Source organism: Mya arenaria, chromosome 17 (genome assembly GCF_026914265.1).
Source record: "Mya arenaria isolate MELC-2E11 chromosome 17, ASM2691426v1".
NCBI classification, from domain to species: Eukaryota; Metazoa; Mollusca; class Bivalvia; order Myida; family Myidae; genus Mya; species Mya arenaria.
Window position 1 is genome coordinate 52,623,584 of NC_069138.1, and position 25,905 is coordinate 52,649,488.

General features: G+C 36.5%; 1 pseudogene; it reads right to left on the reverse strand.

The window, feature by feature from the left end:
* Positions 1–6,909: 6,909 nt before the first annotated feature.
* On the reverse strand, positions 6,910–24,354 carry LOC128223617 (Na(+)/citrate cotransporter-like; annotated as a pseudogene).
* Positions 24,355–25,905: the final 1,551 nt, after the last annotated feature.

Here is a 25,905-nt window from a genome sequence, read left to right on the forward strand (position 1 = left end):
ATTTGTGCGAAAGCACGATCACATAAGTGCTAGTCACGTTCACTTTTTCGCAACTCTATGAAAGTTTCGGGTCGGAAACTATGGCCTTGACTTTCATTTAAACGATTACTGTTTGTTTTCAAACATATTTGTTAAAGTGACACTCTTATTCAGAATCAATACAAACACATATATAACAAACATAAATTTTGAGTGTTTACTAAAAATAATAATAATTCAATTATGGAAAATATGAATTACTAATAACAAGATTATGACTGTGTATTTACTAGCTAAAATGCAAAAATATTAAATGATTTTGAATGAGAAAATATTTACTCTGACTTACTATCATTTCATATGGTAGAAAAACCGTGTTTTCTGCACCTTTCTTTCAAATTAAACTCACTATCCCTCATAACAGGGTTCCCACATTTTTCTGCAAGTAAAATTCCAGACTTTTTCCAGACTTTTTCAAGTTTTTTTTTGCAAAGTCCAGACTTTCTCTCAACCTTTTTCACAGTTATTACAACGACACATTTCAGTGAAATAACTTATTTGCCATTTTTAACATTTATTAAACAACTTGTTAAAAACATCAAATGCCATTTTCAAAGGGTTTTATTCTCAAAAACAAAACCTTTCACTTTCTGAACTTCTTAGACATTTATTGAACAACATGATTAACCTTTAGCATGCTGAATACTGTTGGCCCCTGTTAACACTGTAGACACGGATCAGCTGGCATGATCAGGGTCTAGGCTATTTGTATTTGCTACTTGGAAACTTAATGGCTTACCTACTATCTGTGCATAGAACAGTGTGGACCCTGATCAGCCAGCATGTTTTGGTGCCGATTGATCTCCGTATACAATACCAATTTTCGTAATTGGTGGATAAATGCATGCTTAAGGTAAATATAATCAAATATCACATTAAAAAAGTTTTACTCTCTAAACAAAAATTTACTTTCTGAACATTTTTTAAAGCTGCACTCTCATAGATACTATTTTAACAACTTATTTCCTTTTTTGTCTGAGATATATCAACTTTTGACGTAAATATCTGCAAACCAACGATAAAAGATTGTCGACAAAAGATCAGATCGCTGATTTTCATATTTATGTTCGAAAATGTATATTTTATGGTTTATTAACGGTTAAATAGATATGCATAAAACACCAATTTTTGATCTTAAATATAAATATCTGTGATCTATCTTTTTGCCAGCAGTCTTAAATAATTGGTTTTCATGGATTTTTGCCAAAATTGGCTCGTTCCAAGACAAAAGTTGTCGAATTGTTCAATCCGTGAGAGGGAGGCTTTAAACATTTATTAAACAACTTGAACTCAAAACATCCAGTGTCTTTTTAAAAGAGTTTAACTCTCTTTAAAAAAATCTACTTGCATCAGTGAGCATGCAATTCAGCTATATCTGAACATCAATCTTCATCAATCCATGGGTGAAAATGCAAAATAAGTGACTTTTTTGCACAAGTTTAAAACTATGATGTCTACTGGCCAAAGAACTGTGGTCTTCTCAATGTCTATAAATAAGAGCAAGGTCAGTCTAAAAACATGATCATTCATAGATTCACACTTGAATAGCAAATATTTGTCAGGCTGTGTAGCACTTCGCAGACTAGTAAGATCATTGCAATTAAAATTCATGTATGTTATTGACAGCGTATCTCAAGTTTATTTTAATGAACTAGGGCCAATTTCAGGTATTAAAATATCTTTCGATGAATGCAGGGATCGCTAATTATCCATGATCATTAGCATACTGTAGATTAAAAATATCGTTGTATATAGCACCCACGATTCTTACTGACAGCGTATATAAAGCGAATCCCGACAAACTGCGGCCAATTTCTCGTTTAAAATAACTTTTAAATGCAGACGGCAGTGCAGACACAGCTACTATGACAAATAAACGCTTGCATGTGGTAACGGAAACCTTCTTAGTCTCGATCAGTCAGCCGCTCTGATCAGAGTCAATTCAATACAGAACAGTGTCAGATGCAAGCGTCTTGATGATCGAGAGTACTTACTTTTACTAGTTTCGTACCTAAAACAGTTCGAACTTTAAATATTACTTTTCCCGGCCTTTTCCCGATTTTAACCTATAATCGCAAAATTCAAGGCATTTTCACGACCGGGAACAGACTTTTCGATATTCCCGACTTTTTCCCGTTTTCCCGGTAGCGTAGGAACCCTGTCATAAGAACCATTGTATTTTCCTTTATTTACCCTTTTTTTTTGGTATATTAAAATAATTGTATTAATTATGGTAATTTTATTTGGGAGTAAGAGTGCATCCTTAAAGTACATATGCAAATCAGTTCATTAAGTGTGCAAAACATTCAAGGGTAAATGGTGTCATAACAGTAGTCTGACATGTAAGTAAGGATTTGACCACTTACCCTTGCTATGATATGTTGTGCCCATATTGACATGCATGAAATCATACCAGTATAATAACATGTAGGTAAGGATTTGGCAACTAAGTTTCGCTTCATATCTTGTGCCTATAGCGTAATCGCATCATAACGGTAGACTAAAATATTGGTAAGGAATTTGCCTCTATCCTGTGCTATAACTTCTTACCTTTCCTATAATATTAGGGATTCATGTCATAACGGTAGACTTACATTTTGGTACATAAAGGTAAGAATGTTGCCTCTTATCCTTTGTGAGATACCATGTCAATCTGTCTACGTCTTATACTAACGGGGAATCAACATATATGTCTATTAGCGGCGTAGCTTCCGTTCTGCCGAACGGCCCAGGCCTGCACCTCATTTTGCCTGCTGAGAGAGTGGTGTTCAGACCCCATCCCCCAAATGTCCCATCCCCACCGCCATTAAAACCCATGTTTAGATTTCATTACATTATTTTAGGGCAATACCGGAAATGTTTGTGTGTTACAAATCTACTAAACGAGTGTCGTGACATAAGCGTCTCATGGTATGATGAAATATACATACCGCGAAATATCAAAAAGTCTGTAAATAAAAAAGATTATTTTGAATGGGAATCAATATTAGCTCGGGGCGATAATACATTGACTAATGTAAACAACTCTAAAAGTTTCCCAAAACGTGAACATGATTACCTTGATCATAGTAAAGTGAAAAAAATATGTCCGATTGGATACTTCCGCATCAAGAAGATGAGGAAATGGCCAACCAATAATTTGCAGCCATACTACGGTTCGAATTCATCGTTGTCCTTGTCGAACCTGAGCTCATTCTTAATGGCACTGTGACCAGGTGATCTCAAGGAAAAGTTGTTTTCGTTGATGTGTGTACAACCTTTGTAGCAAAGCAAGTAATTAAATAAATAAATTAAAAAAAACGAACAAATATACAAGTAATTAAACATATTGCAGGATGATGTCTGTGACCTTGTCGAAGCCATGTCGGAGATCAGGCTTGTCTAGGTGACGAACGAAAGGACGCCATAGTATTGGAGGCATTGTATTTCAATGTAACGGATAGTTCCGTTTATAGAACATCTGCTGATGGAGATGGACGGACGACTAGTGTGGATGAAGCAGAATTACTTTTGCCATCAAAGATTGGTCGTCCCAACATTGTATTTCCTCTGGAGAAACGCCAACACGTACTACTTGCAATTTACGCTTTAAAATTTGACGGGGGGAGGCAGGCCCCCGGACCCCCTCCCCTTCTGCTATTTTGTGCTTGCACATCGGATTTAGCTACGCCCCTGTAAACTAGGGCATTGGCATTGGAAACGTGATGAGGTGAACACTATGGTGTTGCATGTGCATACGGATCGTGACATATGAATGTCAAAAGGTGCCCTTCTCTGTCACTGCTTTGTTAGTTTGCTCTCTAAAATATTCATTTGTGTGTGACTTTTAATAATTAGTTATTGAAATGTGCTTTAAAACGTTTGCAAAGGCGTATACTGTAAAAGTACAGTTAAACTAATTACATCGCTCACGTTCACATGTTGAACATAGTACGTATTACGACACGTACTTGTAAATCAACGAAACTCCTGATGATTCAAATGCTGATGCTTTAATGCACGTAAACAGGGAAGCCGACACAAGATTGGTACCAATTGTGTACGCTTTTAAAACCACGTATGTGAACATTAACGAGGAACTATGTTCCTATTTTCTGTTTAAAATGGATTATTTTTATATGAAAACACACGGAATATAATCGATCTAAGATCAAGTCAATACCCGACCTAAATGTAAAAAAAATCAAAGATGGCTGCCAGGCACTGAAAATCGTCAGATTTTGTTTGATTAATGCATAAAACAGTTATATACATTAAGAATGAATTCATTTACTGCGTTTTCTCTATTTGCCCCACACCACTCCAATAACGATATTAACAAAGTTTGTGTTCGTTCGAAGTTTCGTATCTCGTTTCGTTCTGAAATTATATTTATGTTCGGAAAGTTCCCGGACTGTACTAATAACATTGTTATTTTTCAACGTAGAGCTTTGAAACTTCGGTCAAGTGGAGACACATATATATTCATTTTGATAATAAGCGGAAATTTGCCTAAGTCAATACATTCTAAAAATATTGTATCCATAGCAACATAATATTTGCTGTTGTGGAGCAAGCTTTATATATTCCTATAATGTTCACATTAAACGCATTTTGTAACGTTAAAAAACGCGGGAAACGTCATCTTGACGTCGAACCACAACATGACGTCATTAGTACGCATGACGTCATTTGAGCAGACACCGCCTCGCAAAACAAAATCCAAAACAGGTGCTCAAAGCAAACATGCAACGCGAAATTATTGAAAAACGGCGTGTCGTGATACAGTTTCTCTAGAGTTTAGATGTTTCACCGTCGAAAACATTGATAAAGTTGAAGAAATCGTTGGAGACCAAACTTTGAGTCGCATAACTGTTTTTGAGTGGCACAGACGCTTTAAGGAGGGGCGCGAGTCAACATCCGACGATGAGAGATGTGGGATGCCGGCACTTATGGCGAAAAAGCGCGAAATGGTAAAGTCGATGCTTGATAGGGACCGTCGAGTGTCTACACGGAAGTGGCCGAGGAATGTGACATTGGGGTAATAACAACTTGTAAGTTAATTACTGAAGAGTTTAAGATGACAAAGGTGCGCGCACGTTGGATACCAAGGCTGTTGGATGACAATCAGATGAAGGATAGGGTGAATAAATCATTGAACTTTTTGAGGTCCTATCGACGTGAAGGGGACAGATTTCTTCAAAGAATAATCACAACGGATGAAACGTTCGATCCAGAGACTAGACAGCAAAGTATGGTCTGGAAAACATCGTCTTCACCACCACCAAAGAAGGCCCGGGTGACGAAATCGAAAGGAAAATCACATGTTCATCGTATTTATGGACGCCAACGGTGTAATCTTGACACATGCGGTCCCGGCGAGCGTTACCGTAAATGCAGCGTATTATTCAATGGTAAACTTTTTTTAAACATACAGTATTTATAAACAAAATTACACATTTATATAATCATGCTATGAATCAAATTTTGAGAACTGATGCATAAATTCAATCATAACAGCAGTAAAACGGTGTAACCTCACAATGCATATTTTTTCAAATAGTCAACTTGGTTTTTAATTTTGTGTTATTTATTGAACAGGTCGTGAGGCGGGATATGGTCCAAGCACTGCGCAAGAAGAGGCCCGGCATGAAAGAGGACATAGAAAATGTTCTCTTACACGAGGACAATGCCCCCCAGCGCACAGGGCCCGGTACACAGAGTTAGAGTTGGATGTTCTCGGGATCGGCAGGTTGGAGCACGCCCCCTACAGCCCAGTCCTTGCGCCACTTGATTTTGCGCTTTTCCCGGCCGTCAAAGCCCAGCTACGCGGAATCCGATTCGACGATCTCGAGAGCCTACGTCGGCACGTGCAGACAATAATGTCTTCATTTGATAAACAATGGTTTCAAACTGTTTACACAGGACGTTGCGTGCAAGCACATGGCCGCTATTTCGAGAAAGAGTAAACTGAATTGACGTTGACGTTATAAATTTTAACGTCGGGTTGCTCCGCCATATCGTTGGTACATGTTTTAAATTTATTGTAACTTTTTTACTGTTACATGTATGGAATCGAAATTTTAGAGTGATATGGAATAATAGATGAAGTAAATTCGTACTTAGTTTCATTATAATACAATGAGCCTTTCAAAAGGTATGCGTTCAGTCCGGGAACTTTCCGAACATACCTATGACGTATTGTTAAAGGTGAAATAGGATCATGTATTTTGCGATACGTATTGCTTGTGTATATAATAAAACAGAGAAACACAATTATTAAGATGGATATCAAAGTCATTCTAATAAACTGATTACCTGTTTATATGTGTTTGTACTTTTTTCAGATGCATGTGTCAAGTCGATTTTATATATTGTTGTGCATTATCTTTTACATACCAAGGGGGAGGACGTAATTTCGTTTCATGCAAACATTAAGTGAGAAAAATGTTTCATGGCAAACGAAATGGCGGATTTAGAATGAAAAGTACCGATTCTGGTAACAACTTTTGCCTGGTTAGTGGACTTTTTCTTTAAATTTTGAAAAAATGTATGCATCCAGTATGTGGCGAAAAATATAAACTGCGATCGACATCTTAGTTTGGTATCATAAAGATAAAAAAGTTATCTTACCTGTTTAATATGTGTAAGCATTCTTTAACAACTAGTGCTATCCTAAAATGGAACTGTAGAGTACAATTCAACTAAAAGTACAGTAAGTTATGGGGTTCAATAATATACCTGGGTTCATTCAAAACATAGTATTTGAAGTAAATTGCAAAGGAGTTGATATATACATATATTTACCACACTTTCTTATAGACAGACATCAGACGTCTGTTGTTAAATTAAAACAAATGTATATTTTTATATTTCACAAGTCTTTCGACCTCAAATCAAAGTCACATTATGAGCACTATCAATGTTTGGCGAGGTTTCGTTTCCCATTAACCAGTCACTAGCAGTGGTTGCTAAGCTTGAGTTCATCTGTGTCCCTACCATCGTCCCATCCTGGAGAAAGTCTTGAAGCTTATCCAGCTCAAACAGTTTGGTCCCCCATGTGTTTATTGCCAGCATCGAAACACCGATGCCTATTATCTTCATAGGCAGTCCGGCCAGCGCCTAACAAAAAATCATGATTGATACTAAGCGACGGGTACAGCAGTCCAATATATAACAATGGGCTATTTTTCAGAACTCTGTTCAAGTGAACAACATTGATAACGGCATCATTGCTAACGATCAAGTGTCTACGTCTCGGGAAGTTTCACGGAAAGGCCTGTAATCAGAAGGGCTTCCTAAACATTTAAAGACAACTGTTCCAGTTGTGTTTTACTTATTTAAATATATCAACATTTCTTAAAATAGTTCGTCTTAAAAAATGACAATTATTGTTAACAACCAATTTCACACAGTTCTTATCCAAAGATGTGATTCGTATGGCGACCAGATTGTATTAAGTTGTTAAAAAAATCACAAGACGATCAAATTTTGTGTTTGAATCAGGCCCTGCCAGAATTATTTCAAAAGGAAACACTCTAATCAGAGAGTTCCGAACTCAACGTACAGTTCAATATACAAGAGTATGCCATATCAGTTGTAGATATATATCCTGTTGCAAACACAGAGGCAGTAGGAGGAGCCGCTACTGGTTACATGAAGTACAATGAAATATTCAAGAGTATGCCTTTCAGTATCAGGTATATATTTATAGCCAGTTGCAAACACAATGGCAGTAAGAAGAGCCGCTTTTGGTAACATGAGGTAGAGTGCCTTATGAAAGAGTTTGTCTTACCATATCAGGTATAGATAGATATCCAGTTGCAAACACAGGTGCAGTACCAGGAGCAGCTAGTGGTAACATGAAGGCGAACGAACAGGCAATCGCAGTGGTTTTCATCAAATACAGGGGGTTGATTCCGACAGTCAGAGGCTGGAATAAAGCAACGGGTTCATTTAATGGCTTAAAAAAGATCCAAAGTTGGGTTCCTTTATGGAATAATAACGATTGAAGTATAAAATTGTATGTGTATGAGATTTGAAGATCATGTATTTAAAACAATATATTTTTTAATACGCGTTAACGTTGCAGAAGAAAAAATGATATTGTGTAGATAAAACATGAATCATGATTTATCTGTGGATTTGGTTACACCTCTATCATGAAATCATGTGTTTATTTGTTGCTGAAATATCTACAAATTTCATCGTGCACACTCATGCTAGTAAAGGTATTTGAATACATAGAGAAAAGCTGTAATGCTAATACGAGTACCATATCTCTAAGAATCGGAATAAAAAGCTGAGCGGTTGCGGGGTTACTCATCACTTCTGTTACCATGCCAACAACAACTAGAATTATCACGTTAAGAACGATTGGTTCTGACTGTCCAAACGCCTTGAATTCATTTCAATCCAAATGGATAATCCGGATATCTGAAATAAAATATGAAGATTTGTTTTCTAATCAAAATCTACCTTTAACCATTCATTGATAAGAAAAGGTTTATATCTTAACAAAAACATTCGTTTCGTCATTCAACACAAAACAATAGATCGATAACAAGTAATTCATAGCATATGTAAAGAAAACGTTGTGTTAATCAATGTTTATACATTGATGAAAAGAAACATTTATTGCAATCGACAGAACATATGCGGTTATGACAAGGTAAGAAATATTGTGTAGGTCTTGGTCTTACCTGATTGGCTCTAGGCATTGCAAACCCTCCGCCCATCATACTCACTCCCCAAGCTGTTTTGTTACCATTTGCCATTTTAGGATCGGCGTATAAGACGGAATTCCTATAAAATGAGAAAAAAATAATACATCTCTACCTGTATGAATTGCTGTGCAAGAAGTCATCCTGAGACAATAGAAACGATGATCTAACAGCTACACAATTACTGATTAAAACTTTTATATATACATAAATTCTTAATTACTCAGTAGTACCTTTTCAACCATAATATTTCTTTTAAATTCAACAAAATTAGCGTCTGCATTCCATTAACTATTAAAATGATGTTTGAACACGAATTTAGGTTATTACCATCACCCCAACACCGAATGGTAGGTTTTTTCACTGGCAATATTAACAAAAGGGTGCTCAGAAAAATACAGGGTGTGGATTCTGATACCAAACTGAAAATAACAATAAAGTCATATCAGGGAAACATGGTGCGATCGAACTCAATGCATAAAATTCAGGCTTTAAACACGCTACTGTTATCATATTTGGACAAAGTGTTTCATTGGAAAAATGGTATAACGCAATTTATTAACGCCTGATAATAAGATAATCGTCTACCTAAACCCATTGTTTACGTCTTCATCAATAAAGATCTTCCCCCATCCGTCAATATTTGGCGGATTTCGAAACAGCCAAAACATCACCATGGAAGCAAACATGACAAGGACTTCTGTTTCTGCAAAACTAAAACGCAATGACATTCAATATAAATTATCAGTTAAATCAAAATACATTTCAGTTTCCAAATACAAAATGGATTTTAAACTAGAATAAAGTGTTGAACGCACGATAGAAGTCCAAGTGCTTTGGCACGTTTACGAATAACACCATCAATTGCCACTTTAGCTTCCGGATCCATCCGACGAAAGCAGCTGCAATAAAAACATAGAGTATGAGTATCTGACCTCTTGAAATAGTAAGTGACAACAAATAATTGAAAAAAAAGGAAGAACTAAACCAGTTGTTTATGACCACTATCTAAAATAGTATTTGAGGTATTCAATTGTCATTATATAGTTTAATCAGTTCCATGGTTCCATTGGATGTCATGTTTGTTGTATGTGCAAACAAGCAAGTTCTTTGTTAAGAATGGGATGAGGATCAAAAGAAAGTGCACGTTAAATAACTGAAGCTTAAATATTTTATAAATAAAGATTTGCGCCGTTCAGTATTGTTTCATATTTCGTAAGAAAACAGGACGCAAACGTCATTTTTTACAACTATTTAAGGCTAAACTTCCTATGTTATAATAATTTTAGTTTGGTTTTATACTACTGAAGAAGGGAATACCGCATATATTATTGAGTATAATGAACTTTCTTAAACTTTTATTAACATATCGCCAGATTCTGCAATATATTTGTATATGTTCTATATTCTCTTCTGTGGATATAGATAATCAACATACAGTTTATCAAATGTCACTCAAAGCTACAAAATTATTCCATTCTCACCTAGATACCAGAAATCTGAAAGCGAGCCAAAGCCATCCAATTATCATGGTAACAAATGACAAAGGTAAGGCGAATACGATCCAAGATGTAAAAGAAATAGGCGATTCATTTTGTCCATTACCTCTGTAAAACCTGAAATAGAATTTTACAAAACTTGCACGTAGTTATAAAAAAAGTCACTGTTTCAAATCTACGCCTTGAAATTATGTAACGGGAGCCCTTGTCAATATAACTGCTACTCAACATTTAAGAGAATACCCTTGGAATGTAGGTACACAGATGAAGGTAATTAAAAGCCTTAAATTGAAATAAACACTAATAAGTTTGTATTGCATAGCTGGTTGTATGAAAGGTACCCTACTTGTCTACAACATCCTACAGCACAAGATTAGGTGGCGTGCCAGTGATTGTCGCCATTCCACCAGTATATGCACCGTATGCAACGCTCAAACACAGCGCCTTTGCCAATGCCTTGAATTCATTTTCCGCATGTTTGTTAGTAAACACTTTTTCGTCCTGCGCCGGCTTTCTGGGGAAAACATGATACACACAGCATCAGTATCATTAAATCTGTAATTCAAGACATAGCCGACATCCATTAAATCAATCGTTTGGAGCACAAACTATATCCAATCAAAGAGCAGAAGAACCCGGTCCAGTTTTATTTATACAGTTTACTAAAAGAAACGATCTGTACAGCCCTACACATTATTCAAGCATCGGATTTAGCGATACTCTGTTTTAAGGAAGTTGTTAAAAATATAAGACTTTTTAAAGGCTGACTTTGATGTCATATACTACTGATCTGTATTTAAATTATAATTATTATATTGTAAACGTGTTAGTAACGTGGTTGTTGTCCTCTTTGTACATTTGATTGATGGTGATCTCCACCTGATCATTTGCAGAACGGCCTCCTCCTCGGCTAAAATACAAAGTTGAGTGGGAAATAAAATAATGCTTTTAACGAGTACATTTGCTCCCCCCCCTTAGTTTAATACATACGTTCAATGCAGGTTTAGACGTTATTTGATATTTATTGTTATATTTCCGTGGAAAAGTACTAGTTTTTAACAAACGTATTCAGATGTACTTTTATTATAAAACTAACGAAATATCAAACCAAATCGACAACACAAACCTGACTGTGCTCTGACTTCCTTGACAGGCTCACATACGGCCAGTATAATAGGAATCATCATGGCGGTCGCTGACGTGTTGTTGATCCAGAAGGAAAGGAACCACGTTATGACCATGGCGCCAAACACTAACCTTAAGGGAGATGAGAACTTTTAACTCAAACGTACATAATAAGATAGAAAAAAATTGTTAACGTTCATCATTTAACAAACGTTAATTCGAATGAAGTATTTCGTGCCAATACTGCAAACTAATATTATTCCCATTACATTCATATTCTGATCAAGGCAACTGTTTCTGATTTAATACTTCTGACACAGTTATTGTACAAAATGACGCTTGTGATTGGTCAATTGGCGTTTCATTGCAGTTAAACGTATGTGACGTCGATGAAAAAAGTGACAAACAGCGGGAGGTATAATCCGAGTTGTAGTGCTGCATTATGCTCCAAGATACGTTCTGCAAATAATGGGAGTAAGTGTACACAATGAAAATCTCAGCATTGCGGTTGATATATCTCTGAAAGCGTTTGGTCTCCCACTGACAAAAGGTTTTCATACACCGATGAACCGCAATACTCAAACATTTTATCCTTAGATACATGAGCTTAAATTTATATTTACGACAAAGAGGACATACATGATAGGTTGAGCTCCAACAAGGACGAGAACGTACAGGGATATCCTGGTATGAAGTCTAGTCTCTTCTAGCGCCATAGCAATGAGCAGAACTCCAAGGAGCAGCATCGTTATGTCCTGAAAAAAACAACAGTGTTGATTATTAGAATACTAAGCTCGAAATAGAACGATGACGTTGATAGATAATTGAGCAACGTCGAAATGTCTTTAAAAAACAGTGTTGATTATAAGAATGCTGAACTCGAACAAAAACGATAACGGAGAGAGATATTCTGTTATAAAGTCTAGTCTCCTCCAGGGCCATAGTAGAAGCAGACATCCAAGGAGCAGAATCGATATGTCATAGAATCAAGATAAACAAGAGATGTTTGTCAAACATTATGCCCCCCACCCTTCTGAGCGCCATGTTGTCAGGATTATATGGACACTTGAATGAAATATGCAATGACAGCTGATTTGTCACTGACATTTGATGCTGTTAAGGCAGTTATAAGATAAGGACCATTCAAAAGGTGGAGATAGAGTGTGTTATGACCATGACTTTTGACTCTATGACCTCAAAATCCATAGGAGTCATCAGCTGGTCACCAAAAATCTAAATGTCAAGTTTGAGGGCCATGGGTACAGGTATTGACAAGTTATCACACAGACAAGCTTTTTTCGTTCGAGGTCACTGTGACCTTGACCTTTGACCCGATGACCCCTAAAATCATATGGGGTTATCTACAGGTCAGACACAACTCCAAGTCAGGTTTGAGGGCCATTGGTGCAGTCATTGTCGAGTTATCACTAGAAACATTTTCGCATTCAAGGTCACTGTGACCTTGACTTTTGAACCAATGACTCCTAAAATCAATAAGGGTCATCTCCTGGTCAGGCCAAACTTCCATGTCAAGTTTGATGATCATAGGTTCAGGCATTGTTGAGATATCACTAATAGAAGATTATTTTTTTTTGCATTAATGGTAACTGTGACCTTGACCTTAGCACGGTGAACCCGTCAAGAGGGGTAATCTCCTGGTCACGCACAATCTTCATGTCAAGTTTGATGACCATATGTCCAGGAATTGTCGAGTTTGCTTTCAAGATCTCTGTGACCTTGAACTTTGACTCCTTAAATCAATAGGGGTCATCTACTGGTAAAGTCCAACCTCCAAGTCAAGTTTGAAGGCCATGGGTGCAGGCAATGTCGAGTTATCACTCGGACAAACTTTTACCATTCTAGGTCACTGTGACCTTGACCTTAGACCCATTGACCCCTCAAATCAATAGGGGCCATCTACTGGTCGTGCTCAACCACTAAGTCAAGTTTGAGGGCCATGGGTGTAGGCATTGTCGAGTTATCACTCGGACAACCTTTAACCATTCAAGGTCACTGTGACCTTGACCCTTGGCCCGATGATCCCCAAAACAATAGGGGTCATGTACTGGTCAGGCCCAACTTTCATATCAAGTTTGATGACCATAGATCTAGGCGTTCTTGAGTTATCACTCGGACAAGCTTAAAAATTATTTTATCATTAAAGGTCACTGTGACCTTGACCTTTGACCCGATGAGCCCCAAAATCAATAGGAGTCATCTACTGTTCACGCCCAACCTTCATGTCAAGTTTGATGACCATACGTCCAGGAATTGTTGAGTTATCACTCGGACAATCTTTGGTCTACCGACGGACCGACCGACCGACCGACCTACCGACCGACATGTGCAAAGCAATATACCCCTCTTCTTCGAAGGGGGGCATAATTAAGATAAAATTCTATACACAGGCTAGGGTGAGGTCCGACAAAGTTCGGGGGTGAAGAGAGATATCCTGATATAAAGTATTGTATGTGCAACGATCAGAGCGATGAGTAGGCCTCCGAGGGGCAGTATCAATATTGCATGAAAAACAGGGTTGATTATATGTAGACTGACATCTAACAAGGAAGTCAATGATACGACGTCTCGTCTCCTTTAGCGCCATGACAATAAGCAGATCTCCAAGGAGTAACAAAGAGTAGAAAGCGCTCTAATACGGACGAGGACTAGCGCCATTCTTCAGACTTACATACTGGTACGCTATTAAATTGCAATATCATATCTAGCAAACGAGAGCTGAAACATTCAGGTGACAACTGCCATTGAATCGGCCGTGTCGGACGGAAATTCATTATTAGAGCATACGCCAGATGTTATTCGGACAAGCCTTTTTGTGAAATGTAAGAGGATATATTTTTGACAGGAACGAATAACTATTCGTAAAATGCTACTGTATACAGTATAAAAATATATTGTGCCATTTCAATAAATCCCAATCAAATATATATGTATGCAAGACTTTAAATTAAAATTGATAATAAAATAATCTTAAAATACGCAATTTTTAGTTATTTAAAATAACTACGCTTTGTGACGTCAGTAAACAACGTCGCACGCGCTTTTTGGTGAATTGAACAGACGTGCGTTTTTTCCAACAAATTGATAATTTTAGATATGCAAGAAAAAAAATCAATCATGTATTTCCGGTCCGGATCGAAAAAATCCGACCCTCGGGCAAGCTGCGTGGCCGATAACTCGGCAAGCCTCGTTACCGGCTTACGCGCGTGCCTTCGGATCGTATTGTTCTATCCGTACCGGAAACACATGATAGATACTTATAATCTAACACCAGTGGCTATGATAGATGCTTTTCCCCCCACCTCTGTTAACCAAAAATTGTATTTTTTCGTTGGAACTCTTTTGTGCGTAGTGAAAATAAATGCGTACAGATATGTGATAATTCGTGGTTGCCATGGATATGCGCTCAGTAGTTTAGATCATGTTAAAAGGCAAATCGTTCTTGAAATAGTTCTGAGTAGAGTGAAGCATTATTTCTTGAATAGAGCGTGAACACATTTTATGGTGACATTTGAAGCGAGAAATAATTAATTAGGATTCTAAATCTTGCCACAAGACAAGGTTTCCATGATGCTACAGACGACGGTCTTCAACAAGGGAAGTAATTGTGTGATGACAATAAAAAAGGAGTTCCACACGGGTACTTGTTTTATCTTTGACCGTGGGCAAGACAAGAATTTCTAGCATGGTCGTCAATTTTCCGGATTTACTTATCTGAGGTGGGAGAAAAAAAGAATTCATAAGCTAGTTCTCGTCATTAAAATGATTGTTTTTTTTATATTCAGTGACCCGTACACTTTTTGTATTATTTGAAAGGAAAGTGATTGCTGATAACCTATATGTAATATCAATCATCGAAAGTACATTTTGCTATCTTCAACTGAAATGGACATATGACATATTTTTCAGTCTTTGATGGCCAAAAGCAATTATTTTGGCTTCATTGTGATGCGAACATTATGTTGGATCTAATAGTCACCTATTTGTCGGTTGAATTCGCTAAAATGCTCTCTGAATTTAATTAAAAAAACATAATTCTGTCCGGAGAGAACCCTATCCATTTTCAAGGTTACTTTTGGAAATGCACCATTATCTCGCATACAATGAATATAGAGTTGTGCATTGCGCTTTTTCTTTTTGGGGAACTTAGTTGAGAAATAATGTAAAATATGAGAAATACATGGTTTGTTGACGTTTTTCATAGACCACGTGGAATCTTTTTAGCAGGTGCGTGTGACGTACGTTCCGACTATTGTGCTTTATTTTTCTGTATCCTAATGCTTATTTAAGTTTAATTGGTATGTTTTTTTGTTTATCATTTACTAGTGTTTTAAAGCAAACATTTTATGATCATTCCTCAATGAAATTTTATTAATCCATCTATGTTGCAAATAATAACAATTCATACAAGCAAGTATTTTTTAAATTGAAATGGACATGAATTCATGACCAATTTAACACTGGGTGCCATTTACTTCCCGCCAACATTATCTTACAATTTTCAACTCAGGATCATAGTCTGTCAATAGTTTTAACGGAAGAACAAATGCCAAAAAAGTAATCCAAACACATTTCGTAGCAATTAGTGAATGGACAAATTTCCGGAAATGTGTCATTTTGTCAAGTTTTGAAATACACACTCGTAATGTTGTAGACTCGAAACGTTTCGAGTGCAATAAAAACAATAATAAAACAGCTGCACATAAGATAACTTTGATACTCACTTTATTTGTTACTAAAACTTCTCAAACTACTTGTAAGTTTCTTTAGTAAACTAATTTGTAAATAAACGATGCGTTCCTAAAGCTGTCTCAATTCATGCTAGTCAATAAATTCAGTGAATCCGCCCTTACCCAAAAATCTGTAAAATTTATCTGGAATTTATGCAAAAGCACGGTTACATAGGTGCTCGCCACGTTCACATTTTCGCAACTCTATATAAAAGTTCCGGGTCATAAATTGTGTCCCTGACTTTCATTGACGACACTATTTCCATTTGTTTTCAAATATATTTGGTAAGGTACATTTTGAAATATTTACTCTTGAACTTCGTTTCCTTAAATAAACTGCCTTTCGGCAATTGCGATTATCGTCAAATGAACGCAAAATCTTCGGATATGTTCGGATCTTGAGTCATCGCATAACAATATACGTGTAAAATGAAAATTATTAATCTTGTTATTGCTTGTTTAGTTTCAGCAGGCCTCGAACAACTAAAATGAACATGTAAGAACGTGTAAATTTAGGATAGATTTATTGTATTGCTGTCATTAGTGTTTCATTTTTACGTTTAAAAGTGATTTGGAGGAATGGATTATTTCCCGCGTTATTGTGACGTCATTTGATAAAATGTTTCCGGTTACAGTCGGGTCGTTCTGTTTACAGAATGGTCAAGGAAGAATTAGTGTAAGGTTTTTCTTATATGTAATGTAATGACTCCACCCACTTTAACCAGCCCAACTGCGTTCATACCCCGATAATGACATCATTCCCGCAACTCATTCCTTTATTTACAACAATGTAGTTCAGTAAGACTCTCATTTAATGTTCATAACATTCAAAGGATAATGGTGTAAAACAGTAGATTTATGTGTATGTCAGGATTTGCCTCTAACCTTTGCTAGGATATGTTGTGCCCATTTTGGGTCAAAGTGTCATAAAAGTAGACTTACATGAAGGTTAGGATTTAGCTACTTATTTTTGCTATGATACATTGTTCACATTTTGGGTCATGGTGTAATAGCAGTAGAATAACATGCGTGTAAGGGTTTCGCCTCAAATATTTGCTATGATATGCTGTGCCCAAATTAGGTTATGGTGTCACAACAGTAGGCTTACATGCGTGTACGGGTTTTGGCTTCTACCTCATTCTATGATATGTTGTGCCCAAATAAGGTTATGGTGTCACAACAGTAGACTTACATGCGTGTACGGGTTTTGCTTCTACCTCATTCTATGATATGTTGTGCCGAAATTGGGATATGGTGTCACAACAGTAGACTTACATGCGTGTACGGGTTTTGGCTTCTACCTCATTCTATGATATGTTGTGCCCAAATAAGGTTATGGTGTCACAACAGTAGACTTACATGCGTGTACGGGTTTTGCTTCTACCTCATTCTATGATATGCTGTGCCCAAATTAGGTAAAGGTGTCACAACAGTAGACTTACATGCGTGTACGGGTTTTGCTTCTACCTCATTCTATGATATGTTGTGCCCAAATTGGGTTATGGTGTCACAACAGTAGACTTACATGCGTGTACGAGTTTTGGCTTCTACCTCATTCTATGATATGTTGTGCCCAAATTAGGTTATGGTGTCACAACAGTAGACTTACATGCGTGTACGGGTTTTGCTTCTAACTCATTCTATGATATGCTGTGCCCAAATTGGGTTATGGTGTCACAACAGTAGACTTACATGCGTGTACGAGTTTTGGCTTCTACCTCATTCTATGATATGTTGTGCCCAAATTAGGTTATGGTGTCACAACAGTAGACTTACATGCGTGTACGGATTTTGCTTCTACCTCATTCTATGATATGCTGTGCCCAAATTAGGTTATGGTGTCAAAACAGTAGGCTTACATGCGTGTACGGGTTTTGCTTTTACCTCATTCTATGATATGCTGTGCCCAAATTGGGTTATGGTGTCACAACAGTAGACTTACATGCGTGTATGGGTTTTGGTTTCTACCTCATTCTATGATATGTTGTGCTCAAATTAGGTTATGATGTCACAACAGTAGACTTACATGCGTGTACGGGTTTTGCTTCTACCTCATTCTATGATATGCTGTGCCCAAATTGGGTTATTGTGTCACATCAGTAGACTTACATGCGTGTACGGGTTTTGGCATCTACCTCATCCTATGATATGCTGTGCCCATATTAGGTTATGGTGTCACAACAGTAGACTTACATGCGTGTACGGGTTTTGCTTCTACCTCATTCTATGATATGCTGTGCCCAAATTGGGTTATGGTGTCACAACAGTAGACTTACATGCGTGTACGGGTTTTGCTTCTACCTCATTCTATGATATGCTGTGCCCAAATTGGGTTATGGTGTCACAACAGTAGACTTACATGCGTGTACGGGTTTTGGCTTCTACCTCATTCTATGATATGTTGTGCCCAAATTGGGTTATGGTGTTACAACAATAGACTTACATGCGTGTACGGGTTTTGCTTCTACCTCATTCTATGATATGTTGTGCCCAAATAAGGTTATGGTGTCACAACAGTAGACTTACATGCGTGTACGGGTTTTGCTTCTACCTCATTCTATGATATGTTGTGCCCAAATTAGGTTATGGTGTCACAACAGTAGACTTACATGCGTGTACGGGTTTTGCTTCTACCTCATTCTATGATATGTTGTGCCCAAATTGGGTTATGGTGTCACAACAGTAGACTTACATGCGTGTACGGGTTTTGCTTTTACCTCATTCTATGATATGCTGTGCCCAAATTAGGTTATGGTGTCACAACAGTAGGCTTACATGCGTGTACGGGTTTTGGCTTCTACCTCATTCTATGATATGTTGTGCCCAAATTAGATTATGGTGTCACAACAGTAGGCTTACATGCGTGTACGGGTTTTGCTTTTCCTCATTCTATGATATGCTGTGCCCAAATTAGGTTATGGTGTCACAACAGTAGGCTTACATGCGTGTACGGGTTTTGGCTTCTACCTCATTCTATGATATGCTGTGCCCAAATTAGGTTATGGTGTCACAACAGTAGACTTACATGCGTGTGCGGGTTTTGGCTTCTACCTCATTCTATGATATGTTGTGCCCAAATTGGGTTATGGTGTCACAACAGTAGACTTACATGCGTGTGTGGGTTTTGGCTTCTACCTCATGCTAGGATATGCTGTGCCCAAATTGGGTTATGGTGTCACAACAGTAGACTTACATGCGTGTACGGGTTTTGCTTCTACCTCATGCTAGGATATGCTGTGCCCAAATCGGGTTATGGTGTCACAACAGTTATTTTTGCTATGATTCTGTGCCCAAATTGGGTCATAGTGCCAATGTCACAACAGTAGACTTACATGAAGGTTAGGATTTGGCACTTTTTGCTTTGATATGTTGTACCAATATTGACATGATGTTATCATTACAAAATACTAACATGTAGGTAAGGGTGTGGCAACTAACTTTTGCTATGATATGTGTGTCTATAGGGTAATAGTGTAATAACAGTGGAATGATATAAAAGGTATGGATGTGACCTCTATACTGTGCTATGAGTGCTTACCTTTGCTATGATATTGTCGCTTAGATGTAATGTCATTACAGTAGACTTACATATTAATACATATAGTTAAGGAAGTTGCCTTTTACCTTTTGTCAGATAGCTTTTAGAAATACATAACTTTCGTAAGTAAGCCGAACAAAAAATAATGTCTAAGACATTAACATTTGATACGTGATGCGGTGAAGACAATAATGTGTGCATGTTCATAAGTACAAACAGATTGTGACTGTATAAATGTCAAAAGGTTTCCTACTAAATGCGTATACCGTAACTGATTAAGGCTCTCACGTTTGCATGTTGAACATAGTATGTATTACAGCATGCACTTATAAATGAACAATACTTCCAATGATTATCACAGAAGGTATAAAGACAAAAAACACCCACTTTGAATTTTTAAAGGGATAAAAACGAAATATGGTATGCCCGTACTCGCACATAGACGTGTATAGTTTATTAGAAAATGTCATGAATAAACCATAGAATTTCAACTAAAATTCACAATTTAGTTCATGTGCATCTATTAATTGAAACTAAATGTGCTATTCACACAAAGTCCAAAAAAACGTAAATACTACAAAGTAGTAAAGCATTTAATCAATTTATCATCAGAAGTTTTTTGTGTTAACAATAATAATAATAATGATAATGATAATGATAATGATAATAATAATAATGATAGTTACCCGTCATCCCGCCATCCATTTAATAATAATAATAATAATAATAATAATAATAATAATAATAATAATAATAATAATAATAATAATAATAATTAAAAAAAAATAATGATGATATAGAGGATATTTGTTTATTTCAGTGTAAGGTCGTTTTTATTTCACGAGTGTCATAAAAAAACATATTTTCACGAGTGGCAAAGCCACGAGTGAAAATGTAGTTTTTTTATGATCACGTTTCTGTTTTTTTATGCTTATTTTTGGAGTTTTATTTGTTTTTTATTTACCATTTTTCTTAGTTTAAGACTGCATGTACGCGTGTTTTTATAGTAAGTTAATATTCAGTCATCTTACTGTCAGAGACCAGTCTGTTTCGCTTTAAAATGTTTGTTTTCCAGATAAAGAGTAAATGCCACGCTAGTTTGTTGACACATTTTGAGGTGTGGGTGGGGTAAAAAATATCGGATCTATCTGTAAATTGTTGTGTGAATTCTCCAGGAAGCTCAATTTACGTACTCCAATGGTTAACAGTTCAAAATACATTTGAACGATGATATAAAATTTTAGTTATGTTCGAACAGTTGTTTTTGTCTGTAATTTGTTGTTGGTATGAAAGCAAATGTTCGAACATTCAGCTTCAAAGATCAGTAAAATGTTTGATAAACGGGATAACCGGTAATAAACGGTAAGTTGTTAATTTCCAATTATATATTTATCTAAATTTATAAAACATTTCATTTATATTTCTATAACATTTTTTTACATAATTTATTGAAGTCCAGTAGGCAAGTACATGTAACAACAAAGGAATTTAAAGTAGTTCTGAAAGTTGATATTTTCACTCCTTATTTTGCAGTGAAAATATCAAATTGATATTTTCACTGTTGTTATTTTACTGGTTAAACCCCATATTTCATCGAAAAGCATGAAAGAAAAGGATGATAGTATACCGCCATCCCCGCAATACATTTTTGGCATGCGGGAATTAGGGATGGCGTACTTTGGACATACGAAACACGCGTATGAGGTACGCACTCATTAGCAGGGTAACGTATTTTGGTACCCCATTATCATAGCATAGTATACAGCATGTAATGACATTATTTTTTAATTGCATGATATTTATCCTTTTAAATGATAATGACAATAATTTAAAAAATCAACAATCGCGAAAAGGATTTACATCGACAGCTTTTCCAGAAAATTAATGTTTACAAACGTTAGCAGTAAATTTTTGCTGTTCTACAAAATACAAATTTATATTATATTACCTGTGTTTTAATATAGAATGTGAACAGTTTACAGCATGCGGATTGTTTTATTCTTGTAATCTTGTCGGCTTTGTGACAACCAAATGCCATTGTTTACATACGAATCCATGGAAAATTATCATCAAGGGTAAGTAACTGATTGTTTACTTTGCCTTTGGTGTTCTTCATTGATGGTTAAACTACACGTCACGATTTTGACTTTTATCAATGTGCTACGTACATCATTTTAACGGCTAAATCTTCCTTATCGGGAAAAAAACAATTTGTAACATTACATCCAGGAAAAATTACTTAGATGAGACAGGTAAAATTATTGTATTTTAGACAACTTAACTTATTAATTAAATTATACTGTCAATTTATAAGTAATGTACTGTTGGCAAAGAAAAAAAAACAAGATCTTTCTTCTCTTATCTGAAAAAGAGCTAGAGATCTCAGTCGAAAGATTTTCCAGAGCATGTTTGAACGCACGAATGGCATGAAGTGTCGAATATTGTGTTGTAAAGAGTTCGTATACTGTTTAGATTCCAATGATGTATCATAACTGTGTACTCGCGTGTATCATAACTGTGTACTCGCGTGTATCATAACTGTGTACTCGCGTGTATCATAACTGTGTACTCGCGTGTATCATAACTGTGTACTCGCGTGTATCATAACTGTGTACTCGCGTGTATCATAACTGTGTACTCGCGCGATTCTTTTTGGTGCTACATATGAGGCGCAAGATGTTGACAACGCCTGGTAATATATTTATTGTGCTCATACACGTATTTCGACGTTTTGTGATAACTGGCCACATTCTTCTAATTTACAGCATTAACAACTCAGTGGACACCGCCCGGCCACATGCCCTTTATAATTGAACCGGAAACATATAAATTGCAGGTACAATATACTATTGTTATTAGTAGCAATGCATTTAATAGGTGCAACAATAGACAGAAAACCACGCCAAAATGAGAATGTATCCCCTGGTGGAGAAAAGATTTACAAGCACAAACTAATGACAACATATTCAGAAGTCATATGCATTGTACTCTTTACAAGCTACGGCCCAAAAGTATCACCTTCTATTCTTTGTTTATGAAAGCCTTTTGTATTTTTTTTCAAAAGGCAGAGAATGAAATCCTCCTGAGTCTTTCCTCAGTTAATTCAAAATCTTTGCAAAGTTCCTTGTATGCTTGCACAAATGTATCCTTTTTTACAAAAATGAGTTGCTTCTTAATTATATTTCTAAGAAGTTAACGTCACATTTCACTTACTTGGCAACTTTTTCAGCGTTAAAGACAAATATATTTAAAAAAAACAACCTCTTTTTATAACCTTTATACATCTCACTTTATTAAAACAAAATGTATGAGCTTCGAATTTTGCAGGCTATAGCCAATACTTAAAAGTCTCAGTTACTTCCCTTGGCAATTATTTTGCCATTATGTAATTGAGGCGTCAGAAGCGAGATCTTGTAAACACGTTTTTTTCTACCTTTCAAAAAGACATGGGTAAATATATTATATCATTATACAATTTAAAGTATATTAGAATGTAGTTACTACACAAGTGTGTGCTTTGTCATGCTGTTGTGGTGTTAAGTCGACAATGCATTAACAGTTTGTGTTGTTGTTGTTGTCCAAATCAAATTGTGTTATAAATTCATATTTACACCTCAACTATCATTCCTAAAATAAACTGCTTTTCGGCAATTGATAAAATCACCCGATGAACGCAATATTTTTCGATATGTTCGGATGACGAATCATCGCATATATTAAACAATATACTTAATCATTGTTTTATCTTGTTATTGTTTGTATTGTGTCAGCAGGACATGTAAAAATAAAAAAAGTCTTGACTACAGCCAAATATTAATGTATTGAGAAGGCGGAGCCGGTTCATCTCCGGCAATCGCTAGAATATTTTAACCGTAAAGCATCTGGTACTTAGCGGAACCAATGAAACTGCCTCATTAATTGTTCATGATTACGATATTTTCTTAGCCAAATTGCCCACGGTACACAATGAAGCATAGCATATTTTGTATCGGGGTCATCCGACGATGTACTTTTTAAAGACCCATCTTCATTCATTATTTTTTTAAATGAACTTATTATTCAGCAGCATATTATAGAGGAAACATACAACACTTCCTTAAGAAATAATTGTGAGTGTATTCAATTACTATGTATTGACAATGTACGAAATCATTAATTCAATTCATCTATGACGTCATTTTCGACATGTCAATTTCGAGAAATATCATATAACATCTAATTGCAGTTTTGTTGGTTTAAAGTGAAAAAAGTGCGATTACACATTGAAATGAGGCAGCAGAGGCAACATATAATTTAAAGGAATATTATGCACCAGTCAATTGTTACATAACCACGCCCCCAGGTCCGGGGGGAATACCGGGGATAGCGGGAGAAATGGGCCGTGTTTTTACCTTTCAGGTGCGGTGTGAATGCGGTGGTTTAGTTTTCGCTCCGAAAATAGTGGAAATGGGCCTTACCTAGGTATCTCGGGTTGCGGGCGCATTTGGGGTGGATTTTACCAACAGTCTGTCCCCGGGGACGGGGATTTTACCCGTGATTGGCTGGACCGAAAGCCAAAGTCCCCGCTATTCCCCGGACCTAGGGGCCGTGATTACAATTCACTGATGTATTACGATAGGACTCTGTTCCCTGCTCTCAATTGTACTGTCATATTCACTATTGTCACACTCTACATTGTTCCCTGCTCTCAATTGTACTGTCATATTCACTATTGTCACACTCTACATTTCCTTTCATGCATGGGTTAAGGTAGCAGCCGATATTGCGTGAACAAAGAATATTTGCGTAACCAACGATTTTACAGTATGCATCCTCATGGTACCACTGAAGGTTTCAACGTCTGTTTCCGGTCTTCTCGTATTCATATCTGTAGCGCAGACCAACTATTGTGTTGACTTGGTGTCCTCTCTTCATCATTAAGACCCATTTGCATCTTTTTTGATAAAAATGTTCATATTGTCAGCATAATCAATGACTATTTCAATTGTTTACCATTGTTTACCACACCTACTATGTCTATGTTGCCAAGATGCTCTTAATACATGCTCTGATTCAAAAATAATATATATCTTTAAACTGACTTCCAGACTTCTTCAAACAGCATTCTCAGAGATCGACTGTTTTAACAAAGCATTTGTCTTGAAATTAGCCAATTTTTGCGTAATTTCCGGGAAATCAGTCTGCTGACAAAAGATCAGATCGCGGTATTTCATATTTACTTTTGCCACTCGTATAAATATGTTTTTCTATAACACTCGTGAAATAAAATAAGATCTTACACAGAAATAAACAAATATTCTCTATGTCCATACGTGCTAAACAAATATGAATGTTTCGGGTAACCCGACCCTACCTAATAAAAACCGCCAACCCAGTATTTCTTTAAACAAAAAAAACTGTCATTATTTTTGACAGAATAAAGCTCCATTACATTAGCTTGTCTGACAAGATTTTTTGAAAAACACCTACCCACCCTTCCACCATTACCATTTGTTAAGACCTATCTCTGAATAAAAATTGCAGACCCAGTATTTTAAAGGGTATTATTAAGAAAATAAAAACATATTTATATATATTAAAAAATCCTGATACATATACATATTTATACCAGGTAAAATTCCCCGATACATATACATATTTATACCAGGTAAAATCCTCTGATACATATACAGTCGAACCCCGATTGCGTAATGTTAAAAACCGATTTCTTCATACTAAGGGTAAGCATTTACGTTTGGCTCGAATTCCTCGCCGGCTCGACCTGAATGTTAAAAAACAAATTTCTTTATGCTAAGGTTAAGCATTTACGTTTGGCTCGAATTCCTCGCTGGCTCGAACGGAATAATAAGGACCGATTTTTATACTAAGGGTAAGCATTTACGTTTGGTTCGAATTCCTCGCTGGCTCGAACGGAATATTAAGGACCGATTTTTTTATACTAAGGGTAAGCATTTACGTTTGGCTCAAATTCCTCGCTGGCTCGAACGGAATATTAAGGACCGATTTTTTTATACTAAGGGTAAGCATTTACGTTTGGCTCAAATTCCTCGCTGGCTCGAACGGAATATTTAGGACCGATTTTTTTTATAGTAAGGGTAAGCATTTACGTTTGGCTCAAATTCCTCGCTGGCTCGAACGGAATAATAAGGACCGATTTTTTTACTTAGGGTAAGCATTTCCGCTTGGCTCGAAATTTCCGAGGTTCGATGTATTTTCGGAGATCCCTGAAAGTTCGAGCCAACGGGGTTCGACTG